Source organism: Polypterus senegalus, chromosome 1 (assembly GCF_016835505.1).
Source record: "Polypterus senegalus isolate Bchr_013 chromosome 1, ASM1683550v1, whole genome shotgun sequence".
NCBI classification, from domain to species: Eukaryota; Metazoa; Chordata; class Cladistia; order Polypteriformes; family Polypteridae; genus Polypterus; species Polypterus senegalus.
The window spans coordinates 64,432,337-64,447,107 of NC_053154.1; positions in this window are offsets into that span (position 1 = coordinate 64,432,337).

Here is a 14,771-nt window from a genome sequence, read left to right on the forward strand (position 1 = left end):
AGGACTTACGAGGTGCGATCCAAAAGTTCACAACGTTCTGCCCTCAGCAAGTAACCCTTGAGATCATACACATTGCTTGACTCTTTTTACAACAACAACATTTATTTATATAGCAAATTTTAATACAAACAGTAGCTCAAAGTGCTTTACATAATAAAGAATAGAAAAATAAAAGACACAATAAGAAAACAAAATAAGTCAACATTAATTAACATCGAATAAGAGTAAGGTTCAATGGCCAGGGGGGACAGAAAAAACAAAAAACTCCAGATGGCTGGAGAAAAAAATAAAATCTGTAGGGATTCCAGACCATTAGACTGCCCAGTCCCCTCTGGGCATTCTACCTAACATAAATGAAACAGTCCTCTTTGGATTTAGGATTCTCACGGAAGGGCTTGATGATGATGATGGTCACGTAGATTTCTGCCTTTTTAATCTATCCACCGTTGTTGGAGCATCATTAAGCTTTGAGTAGGTGGAGGTGGCGCAGGCCACCACCACAAAGAAACCGGAAAAAAGAAACAGAAGAGAGAGTACGGGTCAGTACGGATTTTAGAGCCACCATGAATAATTATTATGATGAATTGAACATACAGAGTATCAGGATTAAGTTAAATTAAGTTAAATTGAAGTTATAAAAAGGCCATGTTAAAGTAATGTGTTTTCAGCAGTGTTTTAAAGTGCTCTACTGTATTAGCCTGGCGAATTCCTATTGGCAGGCTATTCCAGATTTTAGGTGCATAGCAGCAGAAGGCCACCTCACCACTTCCTTTAAGCTTTGTTCTTGGAATTCTAAGGAGACACTCATTTGAGGATCTGAGGTTACGATTTGGAATATAAGGTGTCAGACATTCCGATATATAAGATGGGGCGAGATTATTTAAGGCTTTATAAACCATAAGCAGAATTTTAAAGTCAATCCTGAATGACACAGGTAACCAGTGTAGTGACATTAAAACTGGAGAAATGTGCTCGGATTTTCTTTTCCTAGTTAGGATTCTAGCAGCTGCATTCTGCACTCGTTGCAAACGATTTATGTCTTTTTTTGGTAGTCCTGAGAGGAGTGCGTTACAGTAATCTAGTCGACTGAAAACAAACGCGTGAATTAATTTCTCAGCATCTTTCAAAGATATAAGAGGTCTAACTTTTGCTATGTTTCTTAGGTGAAAAAATGCTGTCCTAGTGATCTGATTAATATGCGATTTAAAATTCAGATTACAGTCAACAATCACCCCTAAGCTTTTTACCTACGTCTTGACTTTTAATTCTAATGTATCCAGTTTATTTCTAATATCCTCATTGTATCCATTATTGACAATCACTAAGATTTCAGTTTTCTCTTTATTTAACTTGAGAAAGTTACTATTCATCCATATCCTAAAACAGGAGAATTAACTAGCAAATGACCTACAAATGACAGCAAATGGCAAGAAACAAATTACACCTCAAAAAGTCAACTCCTCTCATGTTATTTTGGTGATTCGTGATGCAGCCTTCCTCTTTCATGCACCCCATGAAATGCCATTGAAACCCTTGAATGAGTATCTAAGCAGTTTACTCAGATGAATCACACAACTTATGATCTCAAACATGCAATGTGGAAACAGCAAAACTAGACTATTTGGTGATTTCACAAACTAGAGAATTCTTGTGGACTTTAAAATTGAACCCCTGTACGTCAAAGAGATTTAAAGAGGTAAATGATTTTAGGTTTTTCTTTTATATATAATTGGTCCTGCTCAATATAAGCGTATTAGGGCCATTGAGAAATAAAAAAATACCGAAACTGAAGAAAAAAAAAGTGAATGTAAAGAATAAAGTCAACTTGTCGACTTTATACTCGGCATTTCCACTTTAATTTCGACGCTTATGTCAAGAATAAAGTCGACATGTTGACTTTATTGTCATGGTTCATTTTCTTATTAAAGTAGTACGTTGAAAACATTATTTTAAAATCAATGTTAAATTTACTAGATTTTCTCAAACCCCGTCATAAGTAATGTAGCACATTAAATGCTTTGTGTTAAGTGTTCCCTAACGCATGTTACTTGGTACATTCTTCTTAAACTGACTTCCTCTCTTCCTCTCCTCGACTTTGTTCTTGACATATACTTTTTTTTTCTTCACTGTGTCCATATTTTTTTTTCTTCTCCGTGGCCCTAATACACCTCCTTACCTGAGAGAGTAACCACGGAGCACACTGCCTTTATTTTATGCTTTTTGCCTCCATGATCACACGGTAATACCTGATGTGATGTGACATTAACACTGTTTAGTGTTTTTTATATCTCACACCTTCAAACATCTTTATCGTAAGAGCATCCTTTATCTACGATGGAGCATTCGATCAGAAGAAAATATGAAGCTGGTTTTAAGTTAAAAGTTGTTGAAGTGCCAAAATAAATTGGTAACTTCACTGCTGCAACAAAATTCGATGCATTTGAGAAACTGGTGCAAGATTGGAGGAAGCAAGAAAATGTAAAAAAAAATAATCAAGTGACGTATTTTTGAACGGGCATATAAGTCGGGGTCTGATTTTATGATCGATTTTTTGGATTTGAAGACCCGACTTATATGCAAGTATATCCGGCATTATAAATTAAAATAAAAGTCTATCCTATTATATTCTTGTTCTTCTTTGGGTTGAGCTGCCAACCTTGAAATTTCTGTGTACGTAACAACTGTCCAGTCTTGTCCAATCATCTTTTTAATTAATTTTGTGTATTACATCAACCTTCCTCTTAGCACACTTATTAAACCATTTCAGTAGCTTTCTTCATGACATTTTCAAATGTTTATATATTTCAATGTGCACTGCAAACTAAAATACTTAACTACTGTTACCACTAAATTATTATCTCACTCTTTCTTTCTTTTTTTGATTATTTTATCTTTTACTGAATTTATTAAAAGCATGTAACCTTCCATATAATCAATTCCAACTGCACCAAAGTTATTGTCGAACACTGCATGCCGAGGGGTACTACAGTCACTAGTGCAAGTTATTGTGACTTGCTGGAGACCAATGTGAAGCTTGCTATTCGATCCAAACAGCAGGGACTGCTGTCTCAAGGAGTCCTTTTGCTGCAAAACAATGCCCAGTCGCACAGTGCTAAGAACACCAAGACTTGAAGTTTGAGGTATTACCACATCCTCCTTATTCACCAGATTTGGCACCATGTGTTTTCCCCCTTTTTGGACTGCTTAAAAAACATCTTAATGGTCGTCAATTCAAGACAGATGACGACGTGAAAAAAGTGGTGCACGAGTGGTTGCGAGGACAAGACAAAACCTTTTATTCTGCAGGAATCCAGGCACTTCTAGGCAGGTGGCACAAGTGCATTGAGAAGGGTCGAGACTACACTGAGAAATGGCATTATCAGTCTTGTTAAGGTTCATTCCATTTTCTAATTTTATTTTGACTCCCTCTTGTAAAAAAAGCCATGCAAATTTAAAATGGCTTATATATTCAACATTTACTTTGGTGGCAAAAACTGGTTATCATGCTTACTTCTTAGTAATCAGCAGCCAGAGCTTTTTAAAACTTTTAACAAAAATAAGTATTCCCAATCATGCAATGATTCATGTAAACAGAGCAAAAAAATCCAGAAATATTCCTTTTACTTTTTCAAAATGCACAATTCATCAGAACACAAAGAAAAGTGGCTTCTTGATTTGCTTGCTGAGTTGCTCTTTCCTCGCCTTGAATCTGGAAAATTGTTATAGTGATTTTTATCATTGTTGCCCCAAGAGCATAATGAGTTCCTCCTGTAAAAGCTGACAGTCATTCATGTGTGTTCTGAAATTGACATCTTAGCATTATGAATCTTTTTCCTTCACTTTATGCTTTATTAGGATTTTTTTCATTACAGTACTTGGAGAAATGTTTTTTCCTTTCTTGCTTTTATTTTTTTATTTCTGTCTGGCAAAACAGTGTACTGTAAACCATATAAAACCAGTTTATTTAATGTTTATATGTTGGTAAAATGACACTGGTTTATTGGTGTATTAAGTTATGCTACATGCAAAGACTGTTTCCTAGCTTTCTCTCACCTTTTTTTAAACAGTGGAATACTGTGAATTGTGACTTTTAAAGATTTCATTTGCATACATCCAATCACAGGCTCAGCCCCGCCTTCTGTCAGTCATGAATATTTCAAAGCTATTAGGGAGCTCATGTCACTTGGCATGGTCATTAACAAAGGAGTTTTTTCCTCTTTACTTTTTAGAATTACGTCTATTTGCTGTTTTTTGTTTATGCTTTGGTCTTCGAATTATTGAGCACTGATGACATAATAGACACTGTTTTATTAAAAATCCAATCAGCTTGTTGTTGTTGTGAAAGGCTTAACTCTGGTAGTTTATGGGTAAAAAAATAATGAAAAAAACATATAAAATTAACTGTTTTGAGAGGCAGTCTGTTTATAGAATGCCTGTCAGGATGTGGTTAGAGCTCCCAACCTACTTGCGCTTTATTCCTGCATATTGCCCTTAATAATATCAATAATATTTTTTTTACATCTATAAATCAGTTTTCTCACTACTCAAAATGCTTTTTTGCATAATCAATGGGAAGCCACTTCAAATACCACTTAAACCCTCCTTGGATCCTCCTATCATTACCTGTCACTATTTAATACTTATTTAGGTGGCAGCCAAGTGATACAAGGTTGATAAAAGAAGAGGTCTGAGCATTGTGCCTCCTGCTACAAAAGCATTTTGCAAAGCTCTCTCTATGTATTTGATGATTTTTGAAATTCTGAGCTTTGCCTGTTTTTGGATTTGCTTTCTGTATTATGCCTACATAGAAACCTTTGCTTGCTGTTAGAATATCTGCATATGATATTTCATCTGATGTTTGGACTCTCATTTAGAAGAACTGAGTTTTGCTGCTCCACTCTTAAAAATAAAGGTGCCAGACCGGTTCTTCAGAGAGACGCCATAGGGGAACCATTTTCAGTTCTCAAAAGACCTATTAACATGAATGTTGTAGAAAAAAAACTTTCATTTATTTAGATCCATAACAGGCTCCATACAGTAAATAAGCATGAATAGATCATAATATACAGTACATACTTATTAAAGGAGTCTTGCAGCATATACAGGCAGTCCACGGGTTATGTACGAGATAGGGACTATAGGTTTTTTCTTAAGTTGAATTTGTATGTAAGTCAGAAAAAAAGCTGCCCACCGAGAACAAACATGGTGCGGCCAAAAGTGGGTAGTGAATCATCCACCACTGCCCCCATTCAACAGGTAGCCACCCGAGACACACTACAATGCTACCCCCTGCCGCCTCATTCACCCTCAAAGGCCTCCGTTCAGCCACAACTGTGTCACTGCTTGCAGCATCACCAGCCGCAGCCACCTGTATATTGTTCCTGGCTGCAAATAGATTGATTCAAGGTACAGATTTGTACAGGTTGGAGTCCACAACTGAACTGATTTGCTGGCACAAAGATGGTGGCTTTAATGGTGACCAGGGGAAGAGGCATCAATAGTGGGGCTGGAATTAGAAGTGGTGTCATTGGAACCAGGTGCCGGAAATGACGTCATCGGTAGAGCCAGAACCAGAAGTGATGTCACCGGGCCCCAGGATCGGAAGTGATGTCACCGGTGTGGGTGTCATTAAAGCCGGAAGTGACGTCATCGGGCCAGGTGGAATTTCCCATAACTAGTCTGCAGAGAAGTGAGAGAAAGAGTTAGTGGTCTGGCATGAAACTACTGTACTTTCATTCAGGCCCTTTAGCTGCCTCCCATGTGCACGTATATGACAATATATATAATACTAGCTAAAATACCCGGCATTGCCCAGGAGGTAAATGAAGTGTTTTTTAATTGTTTGAGAAAAATATAATAAAATAAAAACACAACTTTAAAAATGATAGAATTATTTTTTTAAAATAATAAAAATAAATTAACAAACAATGAAGACTCACTAATGTGCTTGTATTGTTTACTGAAAGCTTTGTTATATACAATGTTTTTAGTTTTTTCATCTTTAGCCAATATATAAAGGTTCTTAGGACTTTCTACCCTTGAACACATCACATAAAGTTGTCCGTGAGAAACAGGCTGTGTCCAAATTGATTCCAGCAATTTCCAATGACTGTCCAAACGTTCAGAGCTTCAAGTGGATGATAACAGACATACAAGACCAAATCTCCAGTTAGTCTCTTCAAATCGAAATTGATCTACAATCAATTAAAAGTTATATATTTTACCTATACAGTGATCCCTCGCTATATCGCACTTCGACTTTCGCGGCTTCCCTCCATCGCAGATTTTAAATGTAAGCATATCTAAATATATATCACAGATTTTTTGCTGGTTCGGGGATTTCTGCGGACAATGTTTTTTTTAATTTATGGTATATGCTTCCTCAGTTGGTTTACCCAGTTGATTTCATACAAGGGACACTATTGGCAGATGGCTGAGAAGCTACCCAATCAGAGCACGTATTACGTATTAAATAAAACTCCTCAATGATATACGATATGCTTCCTGCTCGGTGCTTTGCATACTTGAAAGCCCGAACAGCACGTATTGATTTTTGATTGTTTGCTTTTCTCTGTCTCTCTCACTCTCTCTGACATTCTCTGCTCCAGACGGAGGGGGTGTGAGCAGAGGGGCTGTTCGTACACTGGCCTAGAGGATATGGAATACTCCTTTAAAAAATGCTGAAAGACTACCTTCACATTGCTCCCTTTCTTGCAGCTGCTTTGTCCGGTCGTGCTTCGCATACTCAAAAGCCCGAAAAACCCTATTGATTGTTTGCTTTTCTCTCTCTCTCTCTCTGACATTCTCTGCTCCTGATGTGCATTCCTTTGAAGAGGAAGATATGTTTGCATTCTTTTAATTGTGAGACGGAACTGTCATCTCTGTCTTGTCATGGAGCACAGTTTAAACTTTTGACTAAAGGGTGTTATTTCATGTCTAGAGGGCTCTAATAATGTTAAAAAAACGTACAGTGAACCCTCGTTTATCACGGTTAATCCGTTCCAGACTCTACCGTGATAAATGAATTTTCACGAAGTAGGATTCTTTATTTATAAATTGAATATTTTCGCAGTTAGAGTATAGAAAACCTGTTTACGACCTTCTAAATACGTTTTTTAACATTATTAGAGCCCTCTAGACATGAAATAACACCCTTTAGTCACCATTACACTCGTATTACCCAATACATTAGACAAAACAAGAGAAAATAAGATATATTAGACGTTACAAATATCATATTACTAGGCGCACTCGCCTTTTAAGGTGACCGACTTTTATCCTCAATTTTTGTGCGCTCCATGTGTACATCAGGCATGTAAGTGTAGGAAATGAGAACATGAAAGTGCCCATTCATAACATCTCCTGAAAACCTAAGTTTTTTTTTATCCCCTCAAGTGCCTGTCCAAAGTCGTACAATGTCAGCCCAAACCTGTACCGCTAAAGATGGACTTTCATGCACTAAATAAGCTATAGATGAGAATAAGCAAGCACCACCTCTCCTGATATTTACTACGCGGTGAGGCATTTGTACTCCATCAACATTAATTATTTCCAGTGATATAATTTTGTCTATTTTTCCAGTGCATCGCGCACAAAAGCAAGGGAACGATGAGAGCACCAGAACTCTGCTCACATTGCGTCGCTTCGTACCTCAAGCCGCAAGTAGTAAGTCTGTAATAAGCAGAATACAGCTACGCTTTGCACTCACGGGACTGAAGGACAATCCCGAACGCTTTTATATAGTAGATTATTGTACTGTACATTTAATTGCACACAACCACTAACCTATGAAGGCACAACCTCAGTAGGAGAGTCTTCAGAGGTGGTGCAGTATCTTCAGCAGGTGCGTTGTTGTCTTCAGTGAAGAAGTACTAGGAGTAGGCAGTGGGTGTCTGGGTGCACGGCTGAAGAACATCTTGATACGCAGTTGCTGGCGCTGTCTTTTCATATGCGTGAGGAGGCTTTTGTAGGGTATTGCCATCTTTAATCATATCCAAGAGTTTCACCTTCTCCTGGATAGTAAGCATCTTCCTCCGGCGCTTAGTTTTATTGTCAGAAGGTTTAGAAAAAGCAGCACGTTTAGGAGCCATCGTAGGGCTTAAATAAAAGTTCTCAGAAAGCTCATGCGTAGTGACGTGTGTATGAGAAAAAAAACACGATAGAGTGAAGCCGCGAAAGTCAAAGCGTGATATAGCGAGGGATCACTGTATTTAGAAGGTCGTAAACAGGTTTTCTATGCTCTAACTGCGAAAATATTCGATTTATAAATAAAGAATCCTACTTCGCGGAAATTCATTTATCACGGTAGAGTCTGGAACTGATTAACCGTGATAAACTAGGGCCAACTGTATAAATATTATAAGTTAAATATCATAGCTAAATTTAGTTTATACTTTACCTTCGATTTTGATAAGTTAATTAAATTTGATAATGATCGTATTAAAAAAAAAAATCCTATTTCTTTTTTACAAAAAAATGTAATACCAACACATTAGCTATGATGTTGCAAAAGAAATGACATTTAGCTCATTAATGAATAAAGAAAAATTGCAAAGAGCGGCCTTGAATCGACAAAATAAATATAGAATGTTTATGGTAGTTAAAAATAAAATTGCTTACTTATCTTATATCTATACTAATAAAAGGCAAAGCCCTCGCTGACTCACTCACTCATCACTAATTCTCCAACTTCCCGTGTGGGTGGAAGGCTAAAATTTGGCAGGTTCATTCCTAACAGCTTCCTTACAAAAGTTGGGCAGGTTTTATTTCGAAATTCTACGCGTAATGGTCATAACTGGAAGCTGTTTTTCTCCATTTACTGTAATGGAGTTGAGGGACGGAGTTTCGTGTCACATCATCACGCCTCCCACGTAATCACGCAGTACGTAGAAAACCAGGAAGAGCTCCTAAAAGCGCTGAAGAAAACATGCATTATATAATTGAGAAGGCAGTGAAACAATAAGAAGCGAGCGAGTGACATATACAACCATATTCATGAGTGCTGCTACTCTGGAAACAAAGCACGGTGTAAACCTAAAGTTTAAATTAAGTTCTAAGACAGGCTGCCGCTGGCGTTTGTAATTTAGTGCCTGTCCATATAAGGCCGTCCGTCAGCGGCAATCCAATAGAAACACTGCCGCTAAATATTCACGGGTGAAGGACTGTGCTTATGCAAACGATTCGCGGGTGAAGGGCTGTGCTTATGCAAACGAAGATGAGATGGTCAGGGATACACAAGTGTTTGGCACAAACTCAGCGAAAGTGCGAGAAAAATGTTTAAGTGCCAAGTCGCGGAAGACACGCACAGGAGCTACAGTGCCATCCCGGCCGGTTAATGGCAGGGCTGTCTCTCCAGTCTAAACGAGACCCGCCGCGACGCTCCCCAAAAGGCACTCATATCGTCAGCGAAGACATCTCTCTACACTTTGTAAAAGAAAAAGGCAAGTTTCCTTTCTTTACACCTTTTTTCCTTTTATCCTAAAATACAGCCTTTCTCTCTTAACACTTCAGAGGACACAAAACTAATTTTCTTTAATTGCTGGTAATGCCGGTAAGGCACATTACCACAGGCAGAAATGTGGACGTTCACATAGAAAATGTAATTTCTATACCGCAGCCGTCATGTAGCGCTTTTCAAAAGGGATCTACTACTAAGAGATGATCCATATACATTTTAGCTGCTGTTAGTACTACTTGCCTGTTGTGTTATACCATCTTTAAAATGTAGTTTAGCCGAAACCACTCCAGTAGTGCTCAATGTACCTGTACTTCTTAAAACGTTAATGTTTTACTGTTTAATAACTTATAGACTACATTTTATTTTTTTCCCTTGCATTTAGTGAGCGAAGCCAATCGGTAATCAGCTATATATATATATATATACTGTATATATATATATGACAGCAACACTCATAACAGTGACAAAACAATTACATTGACAATCATGTTACGTTATTTTTAAAATGTTTCCTTTTCTTTTCATAACTTCTTTAACACACTACTTCTCCGCCATGCGAAGCGGGTATTTTGCTACTATAATATATAGCCTATTTTAATCAAAATATAATCATGGAATATGTTGAAAGTAGTGTAAAAACAATGGGAAAAGTGAAGCCTTTTTTAAGGTTTTTTGACAGATTAATTTTTGTTTTGTTAAGTTAAGTTAAGTGTTAAGTTTTTACCTGAAGAATTTTTCATTAATATTATTATTAGGTTAATTTAATCGTATTACCACTACAAAATTGTTACAATAAGAATAATTCAAGATGAAACTATAGTTAACAAAAACAAACATTACATGACAAACAAATAATACCACAGATGTGTCATGATAAAACTGTCGGTTGCTTTTATGAAACACACCAGAAAAGATTTCTCCCTCTCTCTCTCTCTCTATATATATATATATTTCTTGTGCATTAGCAGCTAAGCGACTGACTTTCTTCAGAGGTTTCCTTTTGTCGGTGTGCTGGCCTCACTTGCGTATCCTCGGAGCTGGAGCCCTTACCCCAACTTTACCACTCACTTCCACGCGTAGACATTTCTAGATAAGATATATATATGGCTGTTCGAGTCACAAAGACAGAATGAGTCCCAAAAATAGCTGGAATGCTAACCCGGCAAACTGTATTTAATTTCAAAAGCAAAAGGGGCGCGGTGGTGCTCAAACATAAGGAATGCTGGCAGTCACCTCCAGTTCGCCCTCTGGTGGTCATTCCGAGTGTCAGCTGGATGATAACATGTATACAAGACCGCAAGATCACCCCACACCCTACCCAGAAGGGGGTGGGTTATGGCTGATTTCACCCTACAGTATTTTTAGTTGACCAATGAGGAACATGTGTACCAAGTTTCATGAAAATCACTCCAGCCATTCTGAAGTGATGCTGGAACATACATACATACATACACACATCGACTTTTATATATATATTGTATATAGATTTTTATCTACTTGCTATGACTTCTGCCTTGCTGACTCACCCACATCTGCACCACAAACTTGGTTCAGAATACCAGGTGTGCTGTTCAGGGAGGTGCATGTGTCATGGACCTGCAGCAGCACTAAGGAGCTGCACTGATTGTGCTCCCACGTTCCACCTCTGTGGGCTCACTTGGCTAACGTGTATCTGATGTTATCCATTTATAGATAAACATCTAGAGACTTTACATGTAGAAACACGTAGAGACTTTACACGTATTTATGCAGAACATACCATAGCTGTTTAAACAACATTTTGCAGATGGAGCACAGGCAAATTAAGTGACTGGCAAAGTGGCACCCAGCTGGACAGAAGTGGCCTCTCAAGATTGCGGTATAGTGTTCAGGTACTTAGAGGCCATGCTAAGAGAAAGGAAATAGAAAAAAAAGAAAGTAATAGGAATTAAAAAGAGTAGTTTTTTAACAACCAAAGAGAAAGAACTATGTTTCTCCAGTTGTTACATTTGTCGGTAGCAAAAAGGGTGAATTTCCAAGTTTTCAGGGATTTTAATTGTGACCTCCCATGATTCTGGTGTTATGCTGATTATTTCTGATTGGATTTGACAGCTGATTTGTTTCTGATGTAGTCTGAAACTTTGCAACTGATTTGACAAGTGGATAGGCTGCCTAATAACTAGAACTCAATTATTTAAATTTTGATTTCAATTCATGTTATTATCAGGATTTAGAGGCTCATGTTAATGCAATAGTCACCTTATCTAGGTAGTGTGCAGAAACAATTAATGGGATAAATAAAATTTCCAGCTGTATTTTTCACAACCAGAGGACCTCAATCTTAGTCCTGGCGTACCATAGTGGCTGAAGGTTTTGTTCCAACCAAACTGTAGTCTTAAAGAATTTCTATTTTTAATTGTTTCTTGTTTTCTTTACCAGCTGCCAAGTAACAATGAGATAAAAGTGACAAAGGAGAAAGAAGCTCACCATCTAACTTGGTCTCATTTATGCCTCTCTGTGTGTTCATCATAATGTATCAGTTGAAAAAAATACTGCATTTGGAAATCTTCTCCTGCACACAAATTACTTGGATGGTATCCTTGGAAATAAAAAAAAATCTACAATTTAAAAATTACCTGGCATGATAGAATGAAAGAAAGAGAATACAATTTTAAGTTCTGTTATCAGCCAAGATTGCCTTCTAATTAAGAAATAGGATTGGAACCAAAAGCCTGCAGCCACTGTGCTCATCCAGGACTGGACTTGAGGAGTCCTGATCTAGATTGTTTAATATAAATCAATGAACAAGTGTGTTGTCACACATGTGCATCAGTGGTTCATCTTCTGATGTACAGTATGTACTCTCACCCGGGTGAAGAGGGGGCAGTGGCGCGAATACACTTTTATTCCCTCCATGGTGCAGAGAAGATGCCAGGTGAAGAAAACTGATTCTGCACCTTCCAGTCCCTCCACTATGTATCCCAGGAAGGAGGTGTCACTCATGACAAGAACTGCAGGATGGAGTTTCTTCCCACTGTGACTTTAACAAGTTTTTTTGCTCAATAAAGGTTCCTGAGTCAAAGAACCTGGTTTTTATTTGTTTTGGCGCCATCGAGTACACCTTTTGTTTGCTCATTTGTACCAATTAAACAGGGACAACCGGGTTGGTGCCCCAACATTTAACCTTTTGGACCTGCAGTTTCTTCTATTGACAGCAGTGTAGTGAATGTACTGACTGCAAAAAAGGCAGTCCAAAAAATCTGAAGTGTTGATCAGGAGAAGAAACAGATTTAAAGGGTAAAGAAACAGACACTACTGGAAGAGAAAAGCAAGAGAGATGTCAAAGCCAAATAGTAAATCAAAAATCAAAATCAACCAGAAGAGTTTGTTTCTAGAACTAGTAATGAAAAATCAAAACAATTGTAAGATAGTAAGTTTTAAACAATCTTGAATACAAAATCACCATCAAGTCGACCTTTTAACTCTTGATGTCGTTACCCTACAGTCCATGCTCCTATCATCCAAGACCAGCATTATGACAATGTAATCCACAAAATGGCGGTGCCCATTGTCAAAACAATATGTCTCCCAACCAGGCATTAAATAAAGTTTAACTTCAATTTTTTGTGATCATTTTTTATTGAAACAAAATGTATGCACAAGAACCCTGAATACAAGTCATTAAGAAGGGAACAATTAAAGCCATAAGCAGCCCCATACCATCCAATCCCACCATTCAGAACATAAAAACTAAGGTATGGATAAAGGGTGTAAAAAAAAAACAGTAAGTAACTAATAGGAAACTAACCCCACTGCCTGAGCAGGCTAGAAGAATAAAATGAACAATAATTAATGGGACTCAGACCACAAGGTTGTGTGAATTCATAACTAGGATTCCTGCAGCAAAACTGAACATTATTGAATATTTGTGACAGGAGAGAGGGGAAACCAGTGGAGTGACATAAATGGACTAGAGTAAAATTAGAGGAAGATGTTTGTAGGGAGACTGGTAGAGTACTTTGTAATGGGTGGAGACAGGTTTCTTTGTAGGTGAAAATGAACGAAAAAATTAGTAAAGACGTTGGGAAGGAAGAGGGTCAGATAGACAGAGGCCACATGTCCTGAGCACTAACCTGAATTGTAAATAAAAAAAGAAAGATGAACTAAAAAGGTTAAAACAGAATCTGTTCAGTCTGGAACATTATATGGCCGAGCCATCAGACAGATCACGAAGTAGACAAACTCAAAATTTTTGACAAGTGGAAAAACACACAATCAAAAAAGCAGTCTTGTGAGGGACAGGAGTACAAGGATACCATCTCAAGGAGGGAGAAATAAGTTTTTTGACACGGTGTCTTATATCAACAGTATAAAACAAAATGGTCCCTAAAGAGAGACTGGAAGATTTTATTTTTAGAAAGTCTGATAACAACCTGTGCAGAGATAATGTGGGGGCCAAATTGGACTCTATGACGAGCCATGAAGGAGGATGGGAGGTGGGACAGAGCCACAACCTGAATGCAAGCAAAATGAATGCCCAGGGGAAGAATTCTAAATTGGGAACAGATACACCAGCGCTCTGCCTGTCATGAATTGAAGTGGAATGTTTAAAGAAGGTTTCCTATCATTCCATAATAAATTAGAAAGAAATGTCCTGACTTTGCTCCAATATTTAGTAGGAGTAGAGGGGTGACATAGAGCTAACAAAATTAAAACAAGGGACAATGTTACAGTAATTTAAAAATAGCAAGACAATAATTAAAACAGAGTGGGAGCTTAGCCCAGGTATTGATAGAGACAGTAAACGCTGGTAGTTATGGAAAGATATGTCTGCAAGGGAAATAGAGATATCAGTTCTTAAATATATAATGCTTGGCAGATTCAGGTATGAAAGAGAGAAGGGGAAACATGTTGGCAGAGATTATTGAGAGGTAAAAGGGAGAAAAATTAGAATTTTAACTAGTTTATTTTGTAGCAGATAAGAGATCAAAGGACTGAATGACCTGACATATACATCATGCAATACGAGTAATGATTCGATTTTTTCACATTTTAATAATGTTAGCTCCAACGATGTCCATTCTATCAGAAAGGTTGTTGTCTCTTTTCCACATGAAAACATGAGATTAATACTTTTTCTAAACAATCACTACAAACTACAAGGGGCTTAAGTAACATATAAAATATCATTTTAAATGTAAAATTCTTTAAAGAGGTTTAACCTATCAGAGCAGGACATTCCTTTAGACCCATACAACATTTGGTTGTTATTAGTTGCTCCTTTCACTTTTTTTCTTTTGGTAGCATGGTGACCAGAACTGGATACTGTACTCCA